Source organism: Sarcophilus harrisii, chromosome 6 (genome assembly GCF_902635505.1).
Source record: "Sarcophilus harrisii chromosome 6, mSarHar1.11, whole genome shotgun sequence".
NCBI lineage: Eukaryota > Metazoa > Chordata > Mammalia > Dasyuromorphia > Dasyuridae > Sarcophilus > Sarcophilus harrisii.
Window position 1 is genome coordinate 75,417,003 of NC_045431.1, and position 19,222 is coordinate 75,436,224.

General features: G+C 34.0%; 1 protein-coding gene across 8 annotated transcripts in view; it reads right to left on the bottom strand.

Annotated features, from left to right (window-relative positions):
• LRBA (LPS responsive beige-like anchor protein) overlaps positions 1-19,222 on the bottom strand; it is a 754,452-nt gene that overhangs the window by 345,105 nt on the left and 390,125 nt on the right. The window lies entirely within an intron of this gene.

Below are 19,222 nucleotides of genomic sequence, written 5' to 3' on the forward strand. Positions count from 1 at the left end.
AAAGTAAGGTGACTAGGCTTAAAAGAGGAGGAGATACAACTTTTCTCTGAGAGAGACAGGAAGAAAAGCTAAGTAAAGGCTAACCCTTTAGTATTTAAAATATTTAGATGCTCACTTTTTCTGTTCCCTTTCCTGGTTGGATCACCACCCAAATGTCTTGCTTTTACTTGGCTTCCAATAATACAATGAAAGAAATACGGAAAATGCCAGGGAGAACAAAAGTGAAGAAAGTATTCAATCCTATCCAAATATAGGCATAAGCTCCTGTCCCACTCATTATCTATTATCCTCTGCTCTATGAACTCTCCTCTATTTTTAACAAAATCTCTTTTCTTCAAGAGCTCTTCATTTCACATTCTTACATTTTGGTGTTCAAACAAAACCTTTCTCCTAAAAATACCATATCCTTGAGGCTGGTTATTCTTCCAAACATAATGTCTTTTACTTCAGGTTTTGTTTCCCTTCAAATAACATGGCTTGACCCACACTTAACACTGTACACAAAGATAAGGTCAAAATGGGTTCATGATCTAGGCATAAAGAATGAGATTATAAATAAATTGGAAGAGCATAGGATAGTTTACCTCTCAGACCTGTGGAAGAGGAAGGAATTTATGACTAAAGAAGAACTAGAGATCACTATTGATCACAAAATAGAAAATTTTAATTATACCAAATTGAAAAGTTTTTGTACAAACAAAACTAATGCAGGCAAGATTAGAAGGGAAACAATAAACTGGGAAAACACTTTTACAGTCAAAAGTTCTGATAAAGGCTTCATTTCCAAAATATATAAAGAATTGACTCTAATTTATAAGAAATCAAGCCATTCTCCAATTGATAAATGGGAAACAATAAACTGGGAAAACACTTTTACAGTCAGAGGTTCTGATAAAGGCTTCATTTCCAAAATATATAGAGAATTGACTCTAATTTATAAGAAATCAAGCCATTCTCCAATTGATAAATGGTCAAAGGATATGAACAGACAATTCTCAAAGAAATTAAAACTATTTCTAGTCATATGAAAAGATGCTCCAAATCATTATTAATCAGAGAAATGCAAATTAAGACAACTCTGAGATACCACTACACACCTGTCAGATTGAGTAGAATGACAGGGAAAGATAATGTGGAATGTTGGAGGGGATGTGGGAAAACAGGGACACTGATACATTGTTGGAGGAATTGTGAACACATCCAGCAATTCTGGAGAGCAATTTGGATCTATGCCCAAAAAGTTATCAAACTGTGCATTTCCTTTGATCCAGCAGTGTTTCTACTGGGCTTATACCCCAAAGAGATTTCAAAGAAGGGAAGATTTTAAAGATTTAAAGAAGGGAAAGGGACCTGTATGTGCCAAATGTGCTGGAAAATGAATAGATGCCCATCAATTGGAGAATGGTTGAGTAAATTGTGGTATATGAATGTTATGGAATATTATTGTTCAAGAAATGACCAGAAGGGTGAATACAGAGAGGATTGGCGAGACTTTACATGAACTGATGCTGAGTGAAATGAGCAGAACCAGGAGATCATTATATACCTCAACAACGATACTGTATGAGGACATATTCTTATGGAAGTGGATTTCTTTGACAAAGAGAAGATCTAACTCAGTTTCAATTGATCAAGGATGGACAGAAGCAGCTACACCCAAAGAAAGAACACTGGGAAATGAATGTAAACTGTTTGCATTTTTGTTTTTCTTCCCGGGTTATTTCTACCTTCTGAATCCAATTCTCCCTGAGCAACAAGAGAACTGTTTGGTTCTGCACACATATTTGTATCTAAGATATACTGTAACCTCTTTAACATGTATAGGACTACTTGCCATCTGGGGGAGGGGGTGGAGGGAGGGAGGGGAAAAATCGGAACAGAAGTGAGTGCAAGGGATAATGTTGTAAAAAATTACCCTGACATGGGTTCTGGCAATAAAAAGTTATTTAAAAATAAATAAATAAATAAATTTCCTTCCTTAAAAACAAAACCAAAAACAAATAACATGGCTTCCTCAATCCTTCCATTGCATTAATTCTCATGTACTAGATCTCTCTCTACCTCATCCAATTCCAGAAGTATATTTACTTAACTAAAATTAATGAACAAATTAACTGTTCCAATATTATTTTTACTACTCCTTATCCACAGATTTTTACCTTAGTTAATAAGAGTATATTTTTCAAACTTCTTAGCACCGAGCTCCAATTATTTAGTTACTAGTGATGTTCTTCACACTTGCATCATTAAAATAATTGTGTATTCCCTTTCCAGTTTCTGCTTAGTTCATTTTGTACCATTCACATAAATCTTTAAATACTTCCCCATATTTGCCACATTTATCATTTCTATCAGCACAATAGTGTTCATTATATCTACTTACCACAACTAGTTTATTTATTCCCCAATAAGACATCAACTTAATTTTGAGAATTGCAAAAAGTTTGCTATGAATATTTTAGTGTATTTGGAAACTTTCTTTTCATTGTTAACTTCCTTGGGACACATAAGTAGCAATAGTTTATTTCAATCAAAGACTAAAAATATGTTAAGTTGCATTTCAGGATAGTTTTATGAATTCACAGCTCTAACAATGGGGAATTAGTAGGCCTATATTTCTTACCTCCTTCAATACTAATTATTCTTAAAAAGAAATTCCATTTAAAATCACATTAAAATTACAAGATATTTCAGGGTCTACCTACTAAGATATACATAGGCATTATAAGAATATAACTATAAAATACAATTTAGTGAAATAAAGACAAGCCTAAGTAATGAGGAAAATGTTACTAGCTCACATGTAGATTAAACTAATATAATACAAAGGACTATCACCTAAAATAAGTAACTTATTTAATATCATACCAAAACACTAAAGGAATTTGATTTGGTATTGATTAAAAGATGTGTGTGTGTGTGCGCACATGTGTGTATCGGTGAAATAAATTAAGTATCCAAAATATATAAGAAAATGAACATAGTAGCCTAGTGAAAAAATAAATTCCAAGATTGCAGCTCCTGGGATAAGGCCCAACCCTTTCAACAAAAACTCCTAGGAAAATTGTTTGGCAATTAGGGTTAGACAAACACCTCACAAGATACCAAGCTAAAAAAGGCCCCAGATAGATACATAACTTAAATATAAAAGGTCATAACATAAACAAATGTGAGTAGCAAGAAAGAAATTACATAATAGATATATGGATAGGGAGAAAGCTTATTACTAAACAAGGGCCAAGATCACAGAAGATAAAATGGAAAATTCTGACTGCAGAAAACTTTAAGTTCGTAAGAACAAGAGCCAATGGAACACACATTCAATTCCAAGATTCTCTATTCTGATTCCAGCTCAAACTGCTCTCAGCCCCAACCAAGAGCTGCCCATAAAACAAGCTTCCTTCATTCAGTTCAATCCCTTGCAGAGGACCTAATCATGCCAAGGAACCTCTCTCTCCCCCTTGGCATACCTTCAACCCTCTGCCCACTGAAGACATCATCTTTTCAGCATAACTTCCTCTCTATCTCTCTCACATATTTCCCTAACAGGTCCTTATTTACCTTTCTGTTGAGATTTGCTATATCTTTACTGCTCTGTTGGGACCTGCTACTACAGAAGTCAGCCAGCAAAAGCTGACTTCTCAGTTCTAATAATAAACTTCTTTTGCAGTTTAACTTTTTGGGTTCGTAAATTCATTTATGAAGGGCCTGCACTGACCAGAAGGGAGTTCCCACAACTCCCTAACCTGCACTGAACCTCATCATAAGAAAGTGGTATTTATGTATTGGGGAAATTATTTTACCAGAACTGTGGAAGATTGAATCAGAGCAAAGAAATAACAGAAGTAGGGAGACCTATTATGAAACTTTTACAATAATCTTGGCAAGAAATGATGAGGGCCTGCATTAGGGCAGGAGGTCAAATAAATGAAAAGAAAGAAAGTCAGGTGCAAAGTTCTGTGAAGGCAGTATCTAATGGGATATGAAAATGTGAGGTGAGGTAGAAGGAAGAAGTTAAGAGTAATCTCAGGCTATAAATCTATTTGAGTAAAAAAACAGTGATGCTCTCAAAAAACAACAACAACAACAAATCCAACCAAACTGGAAATTGTACAAGATATGAATTTATTGGAGAAGAATGACTTCTGCCTTAGATGTGGTCAGTTTGAGATGATTATAGTACATATAAATGGAGATTATAAGCAGCATTATTATTATTAGTTGATGGAGTACTGGAATTCAGGAGGGAGATCAGAGCTAAACAAATCTTAGAATCATATAGAGATGATATTTAAATTCATGAGAGCAAGTGAAATTATTGGACGTATATGGAAGTAAATATATTCAGGATGACTTTGGGGTAAACCCAAAACTAGTCGAATGGATAACACTTTAGCAAGGGAGACTAAAATTAGGTCAGACAGATATCAGGACTATCAGAAGAGAATCGAATCACTGAAGACAAAAAGATATGAGAATATTCTGAAGAAAGTCATCAGTGACATCTGGAAAGATTATCACAAAGGATTAAAAATTCACTTGAACAAACATTTGTTAATCACTTGCTATGTGTAAAGAACTGCATTACAAAATGGGAATACAAAGACAAAAAAAGTCTCTGTTTTCAAGGCATTTACTTTGTACTGTGTAAAATGTACATAAATAAATCTAACATGGGATAATTTGAGGAAAAAGAAAGTCTGTACTTAAAATATGAGGCAAATGATGAGTAATACTTGATAGCACATATTTCCAGTAAATATTTCCAAATACCAAATATCACCTTTTTCTCTTCAAAATTTGAAGTTTATTTACAAGTAAACCATGTACTATGCTATCAATATAGGAGACAATATGAAGGCTATAATTATATTCCTAATGTGCTTAAAATAAAAAGAAAAAACAATTGCCACCTCCAAGAAATGCCTTCTAGAAATCTACTCATATTTCTTGCTTGTGTGTGTGTACACGTTTCCAATTTATCTAACTGAAGTTTTCAGTTGCTATTCTTTTAATCAATATTTTTGAAGGATTTTTTTCTGCACATGTTTATCAGTGACAAAACTGACAGACATGAAATCTGATTCTTAACATGGAATTCTGGGGTCATTATTACACTCTAGGGACATATTTTCAGTTTCATATATCAATAAGATTTAGCCCTTATTATAAAGAAGAAAGACTAAGAAGGAAAAGACACTAGTTTTTACATAAACCAATTATTTTCCTCTAAACAGGGTACTGAACAATTTTTTAAAAAGGGGATTTTATGTTTGATCCTGGACATAACAGCTACAGGGAGGTTATTGAAGTGGGGGTAAAGGAGAGGGGAATGATCCAGTCTGCACTGTAGGAAACTCTCATTCACAGGAGAACAAAAGATGAATTGGATTAAGGAGGGATTTGAAGCAGGGAGACCAACTAAAAGGCTATGATTAGTGGTGATGATGATGAAAAACTAGACAAGGGTGATAGTAATATATGAAAAAAAAGGAGGCTTATGAGAGATATGATAAGAGGAAAATTGACAACTTAGCAACAGATTGGATAAGAGTGTGAGAAAGAATTAAAATAAAAAATGACATATAGGTTTCAAGGCTAGGAGACAGAGAAGATAACAATACACTTGACTGTAATAGGGAAATTCAGAAGAATTCCTTTTCTTGGGAGGAAAAAAGGGAACTCTGTTTTGGATACCCTGAATTTAAGATTCCTGTAGAACGTAAAATTGAGGAGTCCAAGAAACAAGACTCAGGTTTAAGAGTGATGGCAAGATTTGGGAATCATCTACATAGAAAAGATTATTGAGCCAATGGAAGTTGATAGCATAGAAAGAGATGAAAAGATGACCCAGTAAAGACCTATGGGTGAAAACCATGAGTAATGTAAATGACTAAAGAAGACAAAACAAGGGAATGACCTGGAAGAAAATAAAACAAGGGAGAGATTTAGAATGAGCTATCAGAAAAACAGAAGAATAAGTAGAAAAGAGGATGAACAATAGCATCAAAGGCTGCACAGAAGTCAAGAAGTATAAGGATTGAGAAATGGCTTGACAATCAAGAGACAGTAACTTTGGAGATAGCAGTTAAAATTAATTAGAATAAAAACAGAGAGACAGAAGCAAATATTTAAATATGAAAAACCAAGAGGCATACAATTTGATAATGAGATTGGAACTAGAATTACAGAAGGATTAGAAATGAGTAAGAGTAAAATATTGTAAACAGCCAAAAAGAAACAATTCAAGTATCATGGAGCAATAGTTAGAATGACAAAAAATTTAGCACCTTTTACACGATAAAGGCAATTCCCAAAGACATGTGATGGAAAGTGCCGTCCAAGAGAGAATTATGAGGACTGAATGTGGATCAAAACATAGTATTTTTACCTTTTTTTTTTTTTGGGGAGGGGAAGAAGTTGTTGTTTTGCTTGTTTGCTTGTTAATTTTTTTTCTTGTGTTTTTTCCCCCCATTTCAATCTGATTTTTCTTGTGCAGCATGACAAATATGGAAATGTGATTAGAAGAATTTCACATGTTTAACCTAAATTGGACTGCTTTCTGTCTTGAGGTGGGGGGAGAAAGGGAGAAATATCTGGAACACAAGCTTTTGCAAAAGTAAATTGTAAAGGGCTGAAACTCCAAAAAGGTATGCTTAAATCAGACAACTGAGCACTTAAGGCTAATTACCTATTCAGTTATGATTCAATGACTCTATTAGCATATGTTTGGATAAATGGCTCTTTTTATTGTTTTGTGCTGGCTCAATGTTTGATGTTAAGATAATCATAGGCAAGGATTAGAGAGGGTGGGGTGAGAGAGGGAAGACTTCACTCAACAGCAGGAGGAGGAGGAGGAAGAGGAGGAGAAAGGTAGAGATTCTGGACTTGGCTAAACTCCTAGCAGTTTGCCTGCTTCTTTCACTTCTCCCAACTCAAGACCAAGGACTTTAATTTATCCTAACTCTGGCTGATCCTGAGGCCTTCAGGGTGCTAGCTTGGACTTAACAGTAAATGTTGAAAACTATCTTTGCATGTATTTGGAAAGGTAAAAGATTAGTAAAATATTTTAAAAGTTTTAATTTTAGGGGAGATGAACTATTTGAGGATCAAAATACTAGAAGGCACTAAATACTGAAGTATTAAAGACTGGGAAAAGTGGGGATATTGGAGCAATCTGTTGGTGAGGAAGGGATGGAATGAGATGAAGGGCCCATATAATGGATTTTTTTTCCCTAGACAAGTAGAAGTGTTACCTCTTCTTCTAAAGCGTTAATGAAGAAGATTATTGAAAAAGACATACTATGGATATAAAATGAGAATGAGTGAAAGCAGTAAGTCATGGAAAATGATCTCAGTGTTTTAAAGGAAGTATATATCAAGGTCCTAAGCCTTGGGTTTAGGAAGGAAATGCTGTAGGAACTTCCAGAAAGAATGGGAGTGAGGGTAGGAAGATTTAAAATAGTCACTAAAATGGCACAAACAATCAAGGAGGTATAAAAATTTGTCCTAAATGCATTAAAGATCTCCCTCCATTGAATCACTATGATTATCTAATTTAAATTATAAGGGTATTCAATAAGCATGATTTTGTAATATTCTTCAGTTTCCTTCAGCAGTACATGAATAGGGATAAAGAAGGCAGATGGCAGAAGTAATCAGTGTTTGGGATTTATCAAGGCCTGAATGATGATTAGATAAGAGGGTAAATGACTCTTGAACAGAAAAAAATGTAGAGGGAGGTGAATTGATAGAAGAAGAGATGTACATGTGGAAAGGAAGAGAAGACAAAAGTGATTAGACCCTCTAATGTTGGGACAATGGACTTGAAGAGCAAGTTTTAGGTAGAGTAAGGCATAGGGAAAAATGGAAAGATAAAATATTCTTATCAGATAAAAGGGAATTCTGAGTTTTTTAATCTGGAAGTGGAAGAATTGCGTCTGATAGAAAGACAAAAGTTATATACAGCCAAGGTGGAATGGAAGTCAAAAGAACTGAATAGATCAAGAAACTGGTAACAGGATATTTAAAGAATGTATACGGTGATGTTCCCTAAAATGAGGTTAGAAGTTGTTATGGAGAGGCAGACTTTGAGCCACATAGTGAACTAATTTTTAAAAAAGGAGAAAGTCCAGGATGCTGGTAAATCACAAGTACCATAATTTCAATTAGATGATAAATCTGGATTAAAGAGGAGAAGTTCCTGAGTGATGGTGGTAGAGGAAAAAGTCTGAAAAGTGGCAATGGGGGGACAGGTAGTATTCTGATTCTCCCATCATAATTAGTAACTTGTGAGTATAGATGAAAATGTAAGCAGTAATGAAGTGGTCAGATAGGCAGTATCACAAATAGAAACCAGGTTTTAGTGACACACAGTGGATGAAATGAGTAATTAACTGACTAATGAAAAACCCAGAGAACAAAAAATGAAGTATGTTATATATATTCTGATAGAAAGATCAGCAAACTAAAGATATAGAAGCAGACCTGCATTTTTTTTTTTGACATGGTCAATATGGGAATTTATTTTACTCAACAATGCTCATAGGTTAAGATAGTTGTCTATTTTATTTCTTTTCTTTCCGAATGAGAAAGGAGAGTTGGGAAGGAGAGAAGATAACACTTGTAATACAGTTATGGAACAGGCACTCCAAAAAGTAAAATGGGAAGGGTAGTTAGAATTGGAGCGGGACATTAGAGAGGACAAGATTGAGGGAGTAGGAGAAGAGAGTAGGCAATAGAAGATATAGAGTGTTGTATGCAAAAGACAGAAGTAGTTCAGAATCGATGAGAGGGGAGAGCACAAAAAAGGATGGAAATGGGAGGATGCTAATTATCGAGGAATGAGTCCAAAGGAGGGAACTCTATAGATGAAGGCAGGTGATTAGACTGCTGAAGATTCTCTGTCAAAGTTCAACCTAGTAAAAGAAGATGATGTATTCTGTGATACCCAAGGAGACCCAAGTAGGAACAAGTAAGGATAAGGAGTGTGATGGAAGTTATAAAGCTGAGGCAAGGATCTGTGGAAAGGCTCTGGGGTTTAAGAGAGAGGAAGGGAGAGGATAGCCTGGATCAGGGGCAGATGGAGGATTCTATTCTAGGCACTATGTACTAGTGCTAGTCTTTGGTACATAGCAGAACCTTAACAGATATTTGCTATGTAGAATTAAATTTCATTTGCAATGAATTTTAAGTACAAGCTAATCTTACAAAACCACTAAGTAAATGTAGCCTTGAGTTTCTAAAACATTTAGACCCAATGATTGTCATTCTCTCCATAATGAATGATAAAATTATATTTACTGATGGTGATATTTTAAGATCCCACTATACTATTACCCTAAACATAAAAAAAAAAAATTCATTCCTTTGAAACATTTCAACTTATTAAAATAAAATTGCCATAGTGGAACTTTATTCAACCAAATATTTCGGGATGAGAAAGTATTCAAAAGAATATGATGGTTATTTAAAAATATGTTTCTCTTATCAAAATACTTTTAAATTCAATCTTGAAAGATCCAATGTCAAATAAAATAAAGCATCAAAGATTTTACACAACCATTCTATACTTCCTTTTGTTTTGCAAAAAATAAAGATAAAAGTGCTAAATTCATTTGCTTTTTCATCCTTTTTTAAAGTACATTTAAAGCTTTCATCAATTCCACAAAGTCATAAATCAAAAGTTATTCTTCCTTTAGTCTGAACAGAAGACAAAAATCATGCATTTTAGTCTTAAATATCCTCAAGGAAAAAAATTAACATTCTTTATCATTTCCCACCAGAAGCAGTTAATGCTCTAAGGCTACATTAATAGAATCTTTCTCCCATTGTAGAAAGTTTGATAGCACTCTTATTTCAATGTCTGAATTTTTCTTCTTTTTTTTGACAAAGACAAATGATTGCCATCAATCAAGATCCAATCGGGTACACAGAGAGTCAGGAAAATGCATCACTCTTTACTGGTTTTCCTGCTATTTGTGCAGGGTTTGCTCCATATTATTTTTTAGAATGATCAAAAAAGCAGCCATAAGATAGATCATTCACACCCACTGTAAAATTAACTTTCATGAATAATGAGAGTTTTAAACCTCAGATAATGTATATGTTATACCAAGGATATTGCTCAGTTCATTTCTGGCTGGAGATTATGTAAATGATACTATATGACCTTTATCATTATAACAGGACATGCAAAACATATTATTTCATACATCATTCTAAAGCAAGTCAGTTTCTAAAGGCGAAATAGTCATTTATAATGTTCACAGTGAAGTGTTAAGATTATAAGAAAATGATATCTAGTACTTGTGATCTTTCTGATGCCCCCCCCCCCCCTAACCTGTTACTCCTTTAAATATAACCTACTGTTTCAGGAAAAATGTATTTCTCAGGCTTTATTTACTATCAGGATATTATCTTCAAGCTCTAAAATACCATTTGATTTTTACAAAACTTAACAGTAGCAGATAATAAATATTACATTTTAATCATTAATAAACTTTCTTAAAATACCATTTTTTTATTATAGATCAAAAACATATGCAGAAAAATTTTAATGAAAATACTTTTGAGATATAGAGAATACTTATGAACATCCCATGGTATGTGCATTTGATTCTTTCCTTTCCCATCATCTCCCTGAAACTGTGTCTTCAGAGACCCATATTGTCTGTTTTACAATTTCTCCATCTAACCTTGAAGCTCTCTCTAAATACTGATTCCTTTCTTACTGTCTTAAGACACACCCAAGTCTCTTTTAGCTTGTATAAAATCTATACCATAAGCTAAAATTTCTACAAATTATCATTTCATATCAAATATTATAAAAGAAAAGAAGTTGGCAAAATTGAAAGCATTGTTGGTATTCCTTTTCTTCAGTCAAACTCCTTGGGAAAAATTTTTCTTAAGCTCTTTTCCTCCACTTTCTCTTGTCCTACTTTCTTTTCAGTACCATGCTATTTGTTTTACCTCATCACTCAAGTGAAACTAATCACCTCAAAGTTAACAATTTCCTAAATTGGCAAATCTGATTATCTTTTATAAGTTCTTGTCATTGTTAACCTACCTACTATATTTGACATTGCTGACCACCCTTCTCCTCCTTGGATGCTCTCTCCTCACTGGACTTTTATTACCCCCTCCCTGCCCCCTCACTTCTCTTCATACCTATGTGATCACTTCTACTTGGGATCCCTTGCTAGCTAATTATCTACATTATGCATGCCCTTCACCTTTCTCAAGAGTTGGTAGCAAGCCCTCTTCCCTTTTCCCACTATAGTTTCTCCTGATAACCTGATAAGCTCTCACAAACTTAATTATCATCTTTAGGCAGATGACTAATGTGTGTATTGTAATTCAGTCTATATAACTCTAGCTTTGTCAAAAACAAAACAAAACAAAAAAAAAAAACTTAACATATCTATCTCTATCTTCAACCATCCACATCTAGCTTCAGCTCCACATTAACAATCACTAGTGAACAGATCAAAATGAATATCCTAGAGAATCCAACATGTAGCTCTTTAACATAAACCCTCCCCTCTTCAAAACTTCCCCATTTCTGTTCTAGTCTTTTTTTATTAGTTACACCATCATCCCATACGTCTAATTAGTTGATTAATCTTAGCATGTCTTTACATTTTTTATCTAACATCTTTCTTTATTCATATAGTTGCTTATCACCTCTCATCTAGAATATTTCAAAAATCTCCTGTTACCTAACCTAAATTATTATCATTTTCATTATACACTATTGCCAAATTAACTTTCCTTAAACATTTCTTAAGTACATATCTACCCATGTGACTCTTACTAATTAATTCTTATGACTTCCTACTCATATAACATAAAATTCTATTTGGCATTTAAAACCCTTAACAATTGATCTCCATCTATCTTTCCAGGATCCTTGAATATTAATCCATCTCAAAGTGTGTATGTGTGTGGGGGGGGGGAAAGAACACAGTATACTGTATGTTTTAGGTATCATCTCATGCCTGAATAATTCCAGTGGCTTGATGGTTGGTCTCTTTGACAAAAGACTCTCCTGACTCCAATATCTTCTCCATTTAGCACTCACACTGACCTTCTGACTGAGTCAATTTATTAAGCATCAGGCAGTGTGTTAAGTGTTAGATATAGAAAGAAAGGCAAAAGAAAGGCACTGCCCTCTAGGAACAACAATTAATGGGAGAGACAACATCCAAATACCTATTTATAAACAAGTTATACATAAGACAAATATGACATAGTCAAAAGAGAACACACTAGAAGTGAAAAGAACTCCACTTCATAGAATGTTAGATGGGACTTGAAGGAATCTGCAAAATCCAAAAGAGAGAGATGAGAAAGGTGAGCATTTCAAATATGGGAGATAGGTTGAGAAAAGATCAGAAACAAGAGGTGGAATTTCTTATTTGTAAAACAAGAGTCCAGCATCACTGGACAGAAGAGATCATGGAGTAATAAAGAATAGATAACAAAGCTGAAAATAAGGGGGGAAGGAATTAAGTTCTGAAGGACTTAGGATATCAAAGAATTTTGTATTTAAACTTGGATGAGATACTCACAGGAATATACTGAATTGGAAGGAGAGGAGACAGAAGTATGATATAATCAGACCTGAGTTTCAGAAAAATTACTGTTAGCTAAGTGAATAACAGTTTAGAGTGGGAAGAGATGAAGTAGGCACATCAACCAACCAACAGGCTATTGCAACAGACCAGAAATGAAGGAATGACAGACTATACTGGAGAAGTGGTGGTATCAAGAGAGAGAGAAAAAAGGGCATATCTGAGAAATGTTACAAAGATGAAAATGACAAGCTTTCACAAGAAAATAAATATGTGAGGTGAGAGACAGTGAGGAGTCAAGGATGACACTGATGTTGCCAACATGATCAATAGGGAGTAAAGTGATAGCCTTTACAGTATTAAGTAAGTCTGCAAGGGGGAAAAATTTGGAGGAGAAAGATTAATTCAGTTCTAGACATGCTAAGTTTAAGGTGTCTACAAGACTGAGTTCAGGATGTTAATTATATACTTGGGAGATTTGATGAAAATTCAATGACATGAACTGATAAGATCACTGTGAAATGGGACAGAGTGAGAAGAAAAGAAATTCCAGGACAGATCCATGGTTAATAGCCATGACCTGGGTAAAGAGCTTAATAAGGAAGACTGGGAAGAAGGAGTCAGAAAGATAGGAAGAGTACAGAGATAGTGATATCAAATTAAAAAAGAAAGTATCAAGGAGAAGATGGTGATTGATATTATCACAGGCTGAGGAGAGTGAAGAAGGAAGAGGATTGAGAAAATAACATAGGATTTGGCAATTTAAAGATCACTGTTAATTGTGGAGAGATTAATTTAATTTGAATAATGAGGTCAGGAACCAGATTGTTAAGGACAGAATAAAAGGGGAGAAGGAAGAATCATTATTTAAGATCCTCATAAAGTCCAAGTCTGACCATGTCAATTTCCTCTTAGAAAAACTTCAGTGGTTCCCTATAATCTCTAGAATCAAATATGCAATCTACTTTTTGGCATCCAAAGATGTTCATAACCTGATTCTAACTTGTCTTTCTACTTTTTAAAAAATATATACTTTAAATCCTCCCTGCCCCTTTAACAATATATTCTGTGAACCAATATAACAGGAGTTTTTTGCTGGTTTTGGTTGCCCTTGCCACTCCATCTCTTCACTCTAGGCATTATCTTTTTTTTTTTTTTAATTTCAATTTTGTGCTATTTTCAGTTAAAGATTTGATCCCTTTCCTCCTCTCCCCTCTTATTAAGAAGGCAAGAAAAATATATGGATGGTTGTGCTAAACACATGGGTTAATTAGTGATGGGCAGATAGAAGAAAGGCAGGGAAGAAGGAAAGGAGAGATGGACAGATGAGAGGAAGAGAGAGAAAGGAAAAAAAATTCTTCAAATAGCTCTGAAATCATCAGATCTTGACCTGGACAAGAACAGCATATTTCACTTTGAGTTCTTTGGAACTGTGGTTGGTCATTATATTCATCATGGTTTCTGAGTCATTCAAAGATGATTACTGTCATAATATGAATGTTATAGTAAATAAATTTTCATCCTGATCTGCTTACTTCATTCTGTAACTTTTCCCATGCTTCTCTGAAACTATAATCGTCATCATTTCTTATAATACAATAGCATTCCAATGCATTCATTTAGAATACAGTTTTTAAGCAATTCCATGATTAATGGACACTCCCTCATTTTCTAATGTTTTACTACTATAAAAATATAAATTTTTTTGTTAGATATGGGTCCTTTTTCTTTTTAAATAAATCTGTTTAAGGTGCAGCCCTAGTATCAGTATCACGAAGTCAAAGGATTTAATAAAACATTAAATATATTTTCTTGAATAGTTGGAACAATTCACAAAATATCAATAGTTACTTTTCCTATACTTCCTCTGGTATTTTTCCTTTTTCCTTTTTTCTTACCTTAGTCAATTTGTTAGGTATGAAGTGGAAATTCAGTGTTAGTTTTAGTTTTCATTTCTGATTATTAGTGATTTGCAGAATTTTCTCAATGTCTACTAGTAAGTTGGATTTCTTCCTCTGAAAACTCAAAGAAAAAAGCTTCAAAACTTTTAACCACTTATCAAGTGGAGAATGACTATTGCTCTTGTAAATTTTGACTCCTGATAAAAGAGGTTTTTATCAAAAAAACTTTAAACAGAGAAACAAAGACTTTTTCCCCCTACTCTCCTACTTTTCTTTTTACTGTAGTTGAATTGTTTTTATTTTAATTCCTATAATTGGCAAAAAGTGATAATTTTCTTTCTTCTTTTCTTATGCTAATTCCCCTAATTTTCTTCTCTTCTATTTTTGCTATAATTGGCATTTCTAAACGTAATGGTGATAATGAACAAACCTACTACACTAATGATTTTACTCTAAGTTTACTTCTAGCTAATCCTCAATATATTTAATGTTTACTTTTGGTTTTAGATATATTCTTCTTATGATTTTAAGGAAAGTTGCATTTATTCCTATGCTTTCTAGTGTTTTTAACAAGAATGAATGTTGTATTTTCTCAAAATCTGTTTCTAAGGAGAGACAAGATGGTGGAGTACAGACAGCAACCCAGTGGAACTTTCCCAACATTCCCCTCCAGACAAATTTAAAATAATGCCTCCAATCTAAGTTAGAGCACCAGAACCAACAAAAAGTCAGAATGAGACATTTTTCCAGTCTATGATAACTTAGGAACAAGAGAAGGCTGTGGCTTTGAGTGAGGGCCAGTTCAAGAGTTCACATCAGCAGCAGGGAACTACAGTGTTGGCCGTGACAACAATAGCGCCAGCATTAAGAACAACACAGATTTCAGTACAGAGATGGTAAGGAAGGTCAGATAATTGCTAAGAGAAAGATTACCTTTTGCTAGCACCGAATACAATTGGCAAGTCTATTGACTCTATGCAGTTTCCAAATAACAGTTCTAAGAAAGGAGTGCTTCTAGTTCTGTCATAAGGGAATAAGGAAGGGCCCTAGCTACAGTTCTAAGAAAGAGAAGATCACTAATATTTATGTCTACAGGACAGCAAAGTCACAGTTCCAAGACCAAGTGAACACTAGAATTTACAACTTTGGGACAGCAGGGGTTTTTCCTGAATAAAACACAGATGAGGAGAACACATCTCTCTCAAGATCATGCCATCTTAAAGGCACTAAAAACTTAAAGAACCCAGGCCTAACTCTGAAAACACCAGCATTTAAAAAAAAAAAAAAAAAAAAAAAAACTTAAAAGTGGGACACATATCCCAATCCCCAAATTAGAAGAAGTGTCATAAAAATAAAATTCAAATTCAAGAAATAAGCTGGAAAAACAGCAAACAACTAAGTGGATGTCCACCAGTTGGGGAATGAGTGAATAAATTATGATATACGAATGTAATGGAATAATTATTGTTTTATAAGAAATGATTAGCAGGATGATTTTGGAAAAGCTTAGAGAGACTTGCTTGAACTGATACTAAGTGAAGTGAGTAGAACCAACAGAATACCATACACATCAACAATAAGATTATGTGATGATCAATTCTGATGGACATGGCTTTCTTTTCATTTTTTTATTAAAGGTTTTTAATTTTCAAAACAAATGCATGAATAATTTTTCAACATGAACCCTTGCAAAAACTTGTGTTTTAATTTCCCCCCCTTACTCCCACCTCCCCTTAGAAAACAAGCAATCTAACATATGTTAAACATGGTGAAAATATAAGTTAAATCCAATAAATGCTTACATAGTTATACAATTATTTTGCTGCACAAGAAAAAACAAATCAAAAAGGAAAAAAATAAGAAAGAAAACAAAATGCAAGCAAACAACAACAAAAAGAGTGCAAATGCAATGTTGTGATCCACACTCAGTTCATACAGTCCTCTCTCTGGGTGCAGATAGCTCTCTTCATCACAAGATCATTGGAACTGGCCTCAGTCACATACATCAGAATTGATCATCATATAATATTATTTCTGTGTACAATGATCTCCTGATTCTGCTCATTTAACTTAGTATCAGTTCATGTAAGTCTCTCCAGTTCTCTCTGAAATCATCCTGCTGTAGTTTCTTACAGAACAATAATATTCCATAACATTCATATACCACAATTTATTCAGCCATTCTCCAACTGCTGGGAATCCACTCAGTCTCCAGTTTCTGGCCACTACAAAAAGGGCTGCCACAAACATTCTTGCGCATATGGGTCCCTTTCCCTCCATTAAGATCTCTTTGGGAAACAATCCCAGTAGAAATACTGCTGAATCAAAGGGTAGGACATGATTCCTTTCAACAATGAAGTGATTCAGGCCATTTCCAATAGATTTTGATGGAGAGAGTCATCTGCATCCAGAAAGAGGACTATGAGGACTGAATGTGAATCAAAGCATAGAATTTTTACCTTGTTGTTGTTGCAGTTGTTATTGTTTTTTTTTTCTTTCCCATAGTTTTCTCCCTTTCAATCTGATCTTTCTTGAATAGTACCATTAATATGGAAATAAATATGTTTAGAAGAATTACACATATTTAATCTATATTGCTTGTTATCTTGGGAGGTAAATGAGGAAGGGAGAAAAAATGGGAACACAAAATTTACAAAAATGAATATTGAAAACTGTCTTTATATGTATTTAGAAAAATAAAATACTATACTAAAAAAAACAGAATTGACCAAGGGAGGCACAAAATTCACTGAAGAACTGAAAAAGCAGAATTGGACAAATGGAAAAAGAGAACAAATCTCAATGGAGAAAACAATTCTTTTTTTTAATAAAAGCTTTTTGTTTTTCAAAATATATGCAAAGATAGTTTTCAACATTCACCTTAGCAAAATCTTGTGTTCAAAATAGTTCTCCCTTCTGCCCCCATCCTATCTCCTAGACAGCAAGTAATGCAATAACAGTTAAACGTGTAATTCTTCTAAATATATTTCCACATTTGTCAGAAAAATCAGATCAAAGAGGGAAAAAACAAATAACTACCACCAAAAAAAAGGTAAAAATATGCTTTGATTCACATTCAGTTCCCATAGTGTCCTCTCTGGATACAGATGGATTAATACCTCACAAATCATTCAGAATTGCTCTGAATCCCCCTTAATGTTGAAAAGAACCACGTTCATCATGGTTGACCACTGCATAATCTTATTGTTGCTGTGTATAATGTTTTCTTAGTTCTATTTACTTCACTTAGCACCAACTCACGTAAGATACTTTAGGCTTTTCAGAAATCATCTGCTGACATTTCTTATAGAACAATAATATTTCATAATATTCATATACCAGAACTTATTCAAGTTATTCCTCAAATGATGAGCATCCACTCAGTTTCCAGTTCCTTCCCACTAAAAAAAGGCTATTACAAACATTTTTGTTTCTTTTGTTGTTTGTTGGTTCTTTTCTCTCCTTTAAGATCTCTTTGGGATATAGGCCCAATGGAGACTCTGCTGGATCAAAAAGTATGCACAGTTTGATAGCCCTTTGGGTATAGTTCCAAATTGCTTTCCAGAATGGTTGGATCAGTTCACAGCTCCACCCACAACGTGTTAGTGTCCGAGTGTTTCCATATCCCCTCCAATTTTTATCATTTCCTGTCATCTTAGCCAATGTGAAGTATGAAGTGGTACCTCAGAGTTGTCTTAAGTTGGACTTCACTATACAACAGTGATTTAGAGCATTTTTAAAAAATTATATATGGCTTTAATTTCTTTATCTGAACATTGTTCATATTCTTTGTTCATATTATTTATCAATTGGGGAATGATTTGTATTCCTACCAATTTGAGTCAATTCTATATATACTTTAAAAATGAGGCCTTTAACAGAAACAAGAAACACTGGATGTGAAAAAAAGTTCCCCATTTTCTCCTTCTCTTCTAACCTTGGCTTCATTTGTTTTGTTTATACAAAATCTTTTTAATTTAATACAATCAAAATTATTCATTTTGAAATTCATAATGTTCTCTAGTTCCTTGGCCATAAATTCCTCCCTTCTCTACAGATCTAAAAGGTACAAGACTATCCCTTATACTCCTAATTTGCTTATATTCTTTAAAGGCTAACAGCAATTTTAATCATAAGTCCTTCACTGTTGTCTTGGATCATTGGATAGCTGAAAATAGCCAAGTCATTCACAGTAGATGATCACACAATATTGCTGTTATTGTGTATGATGTTCCTTTAAGTCTGATAGGCGAAGTTTCTCAGATTTATTGGAATAAATTTGTTTAAATCCTAGGCCTCAGTTTCATTTCTCAAAAATCATCTGACTTAAGAGAAAACAGCTATTCCAAGCCTCCTCCCCTGAATGCCATTGTGAGACTTTGCCACATCAGCAGGAGTTATACCAAATAAGGTTATGAATGCTTTAATAAGCTTGTATTAGTTAATTTCTGTTTCCTTATTCTTTGTATCTAGGATAGTTTAGATTGTGAGCCTTTATGTCTAAATCATGGATCCAGAGAAAATAATTCCTTAAAAATTATATAGGCAACATCAGTTGGGGAATGGCTGAACAAATTGTGGTATATGAATGTTATAGAATATTATTATTCTATAAGAAACAATCAGGAGAATGATTTCAGAGAGGCCTGGAAAGACTTACATGAACTGATAAGTGAGTTGAACCAAGGGAGCACTGTACATGGCAACCGCAAGATTATATGATTATCAATTCTAATGAACATGGCT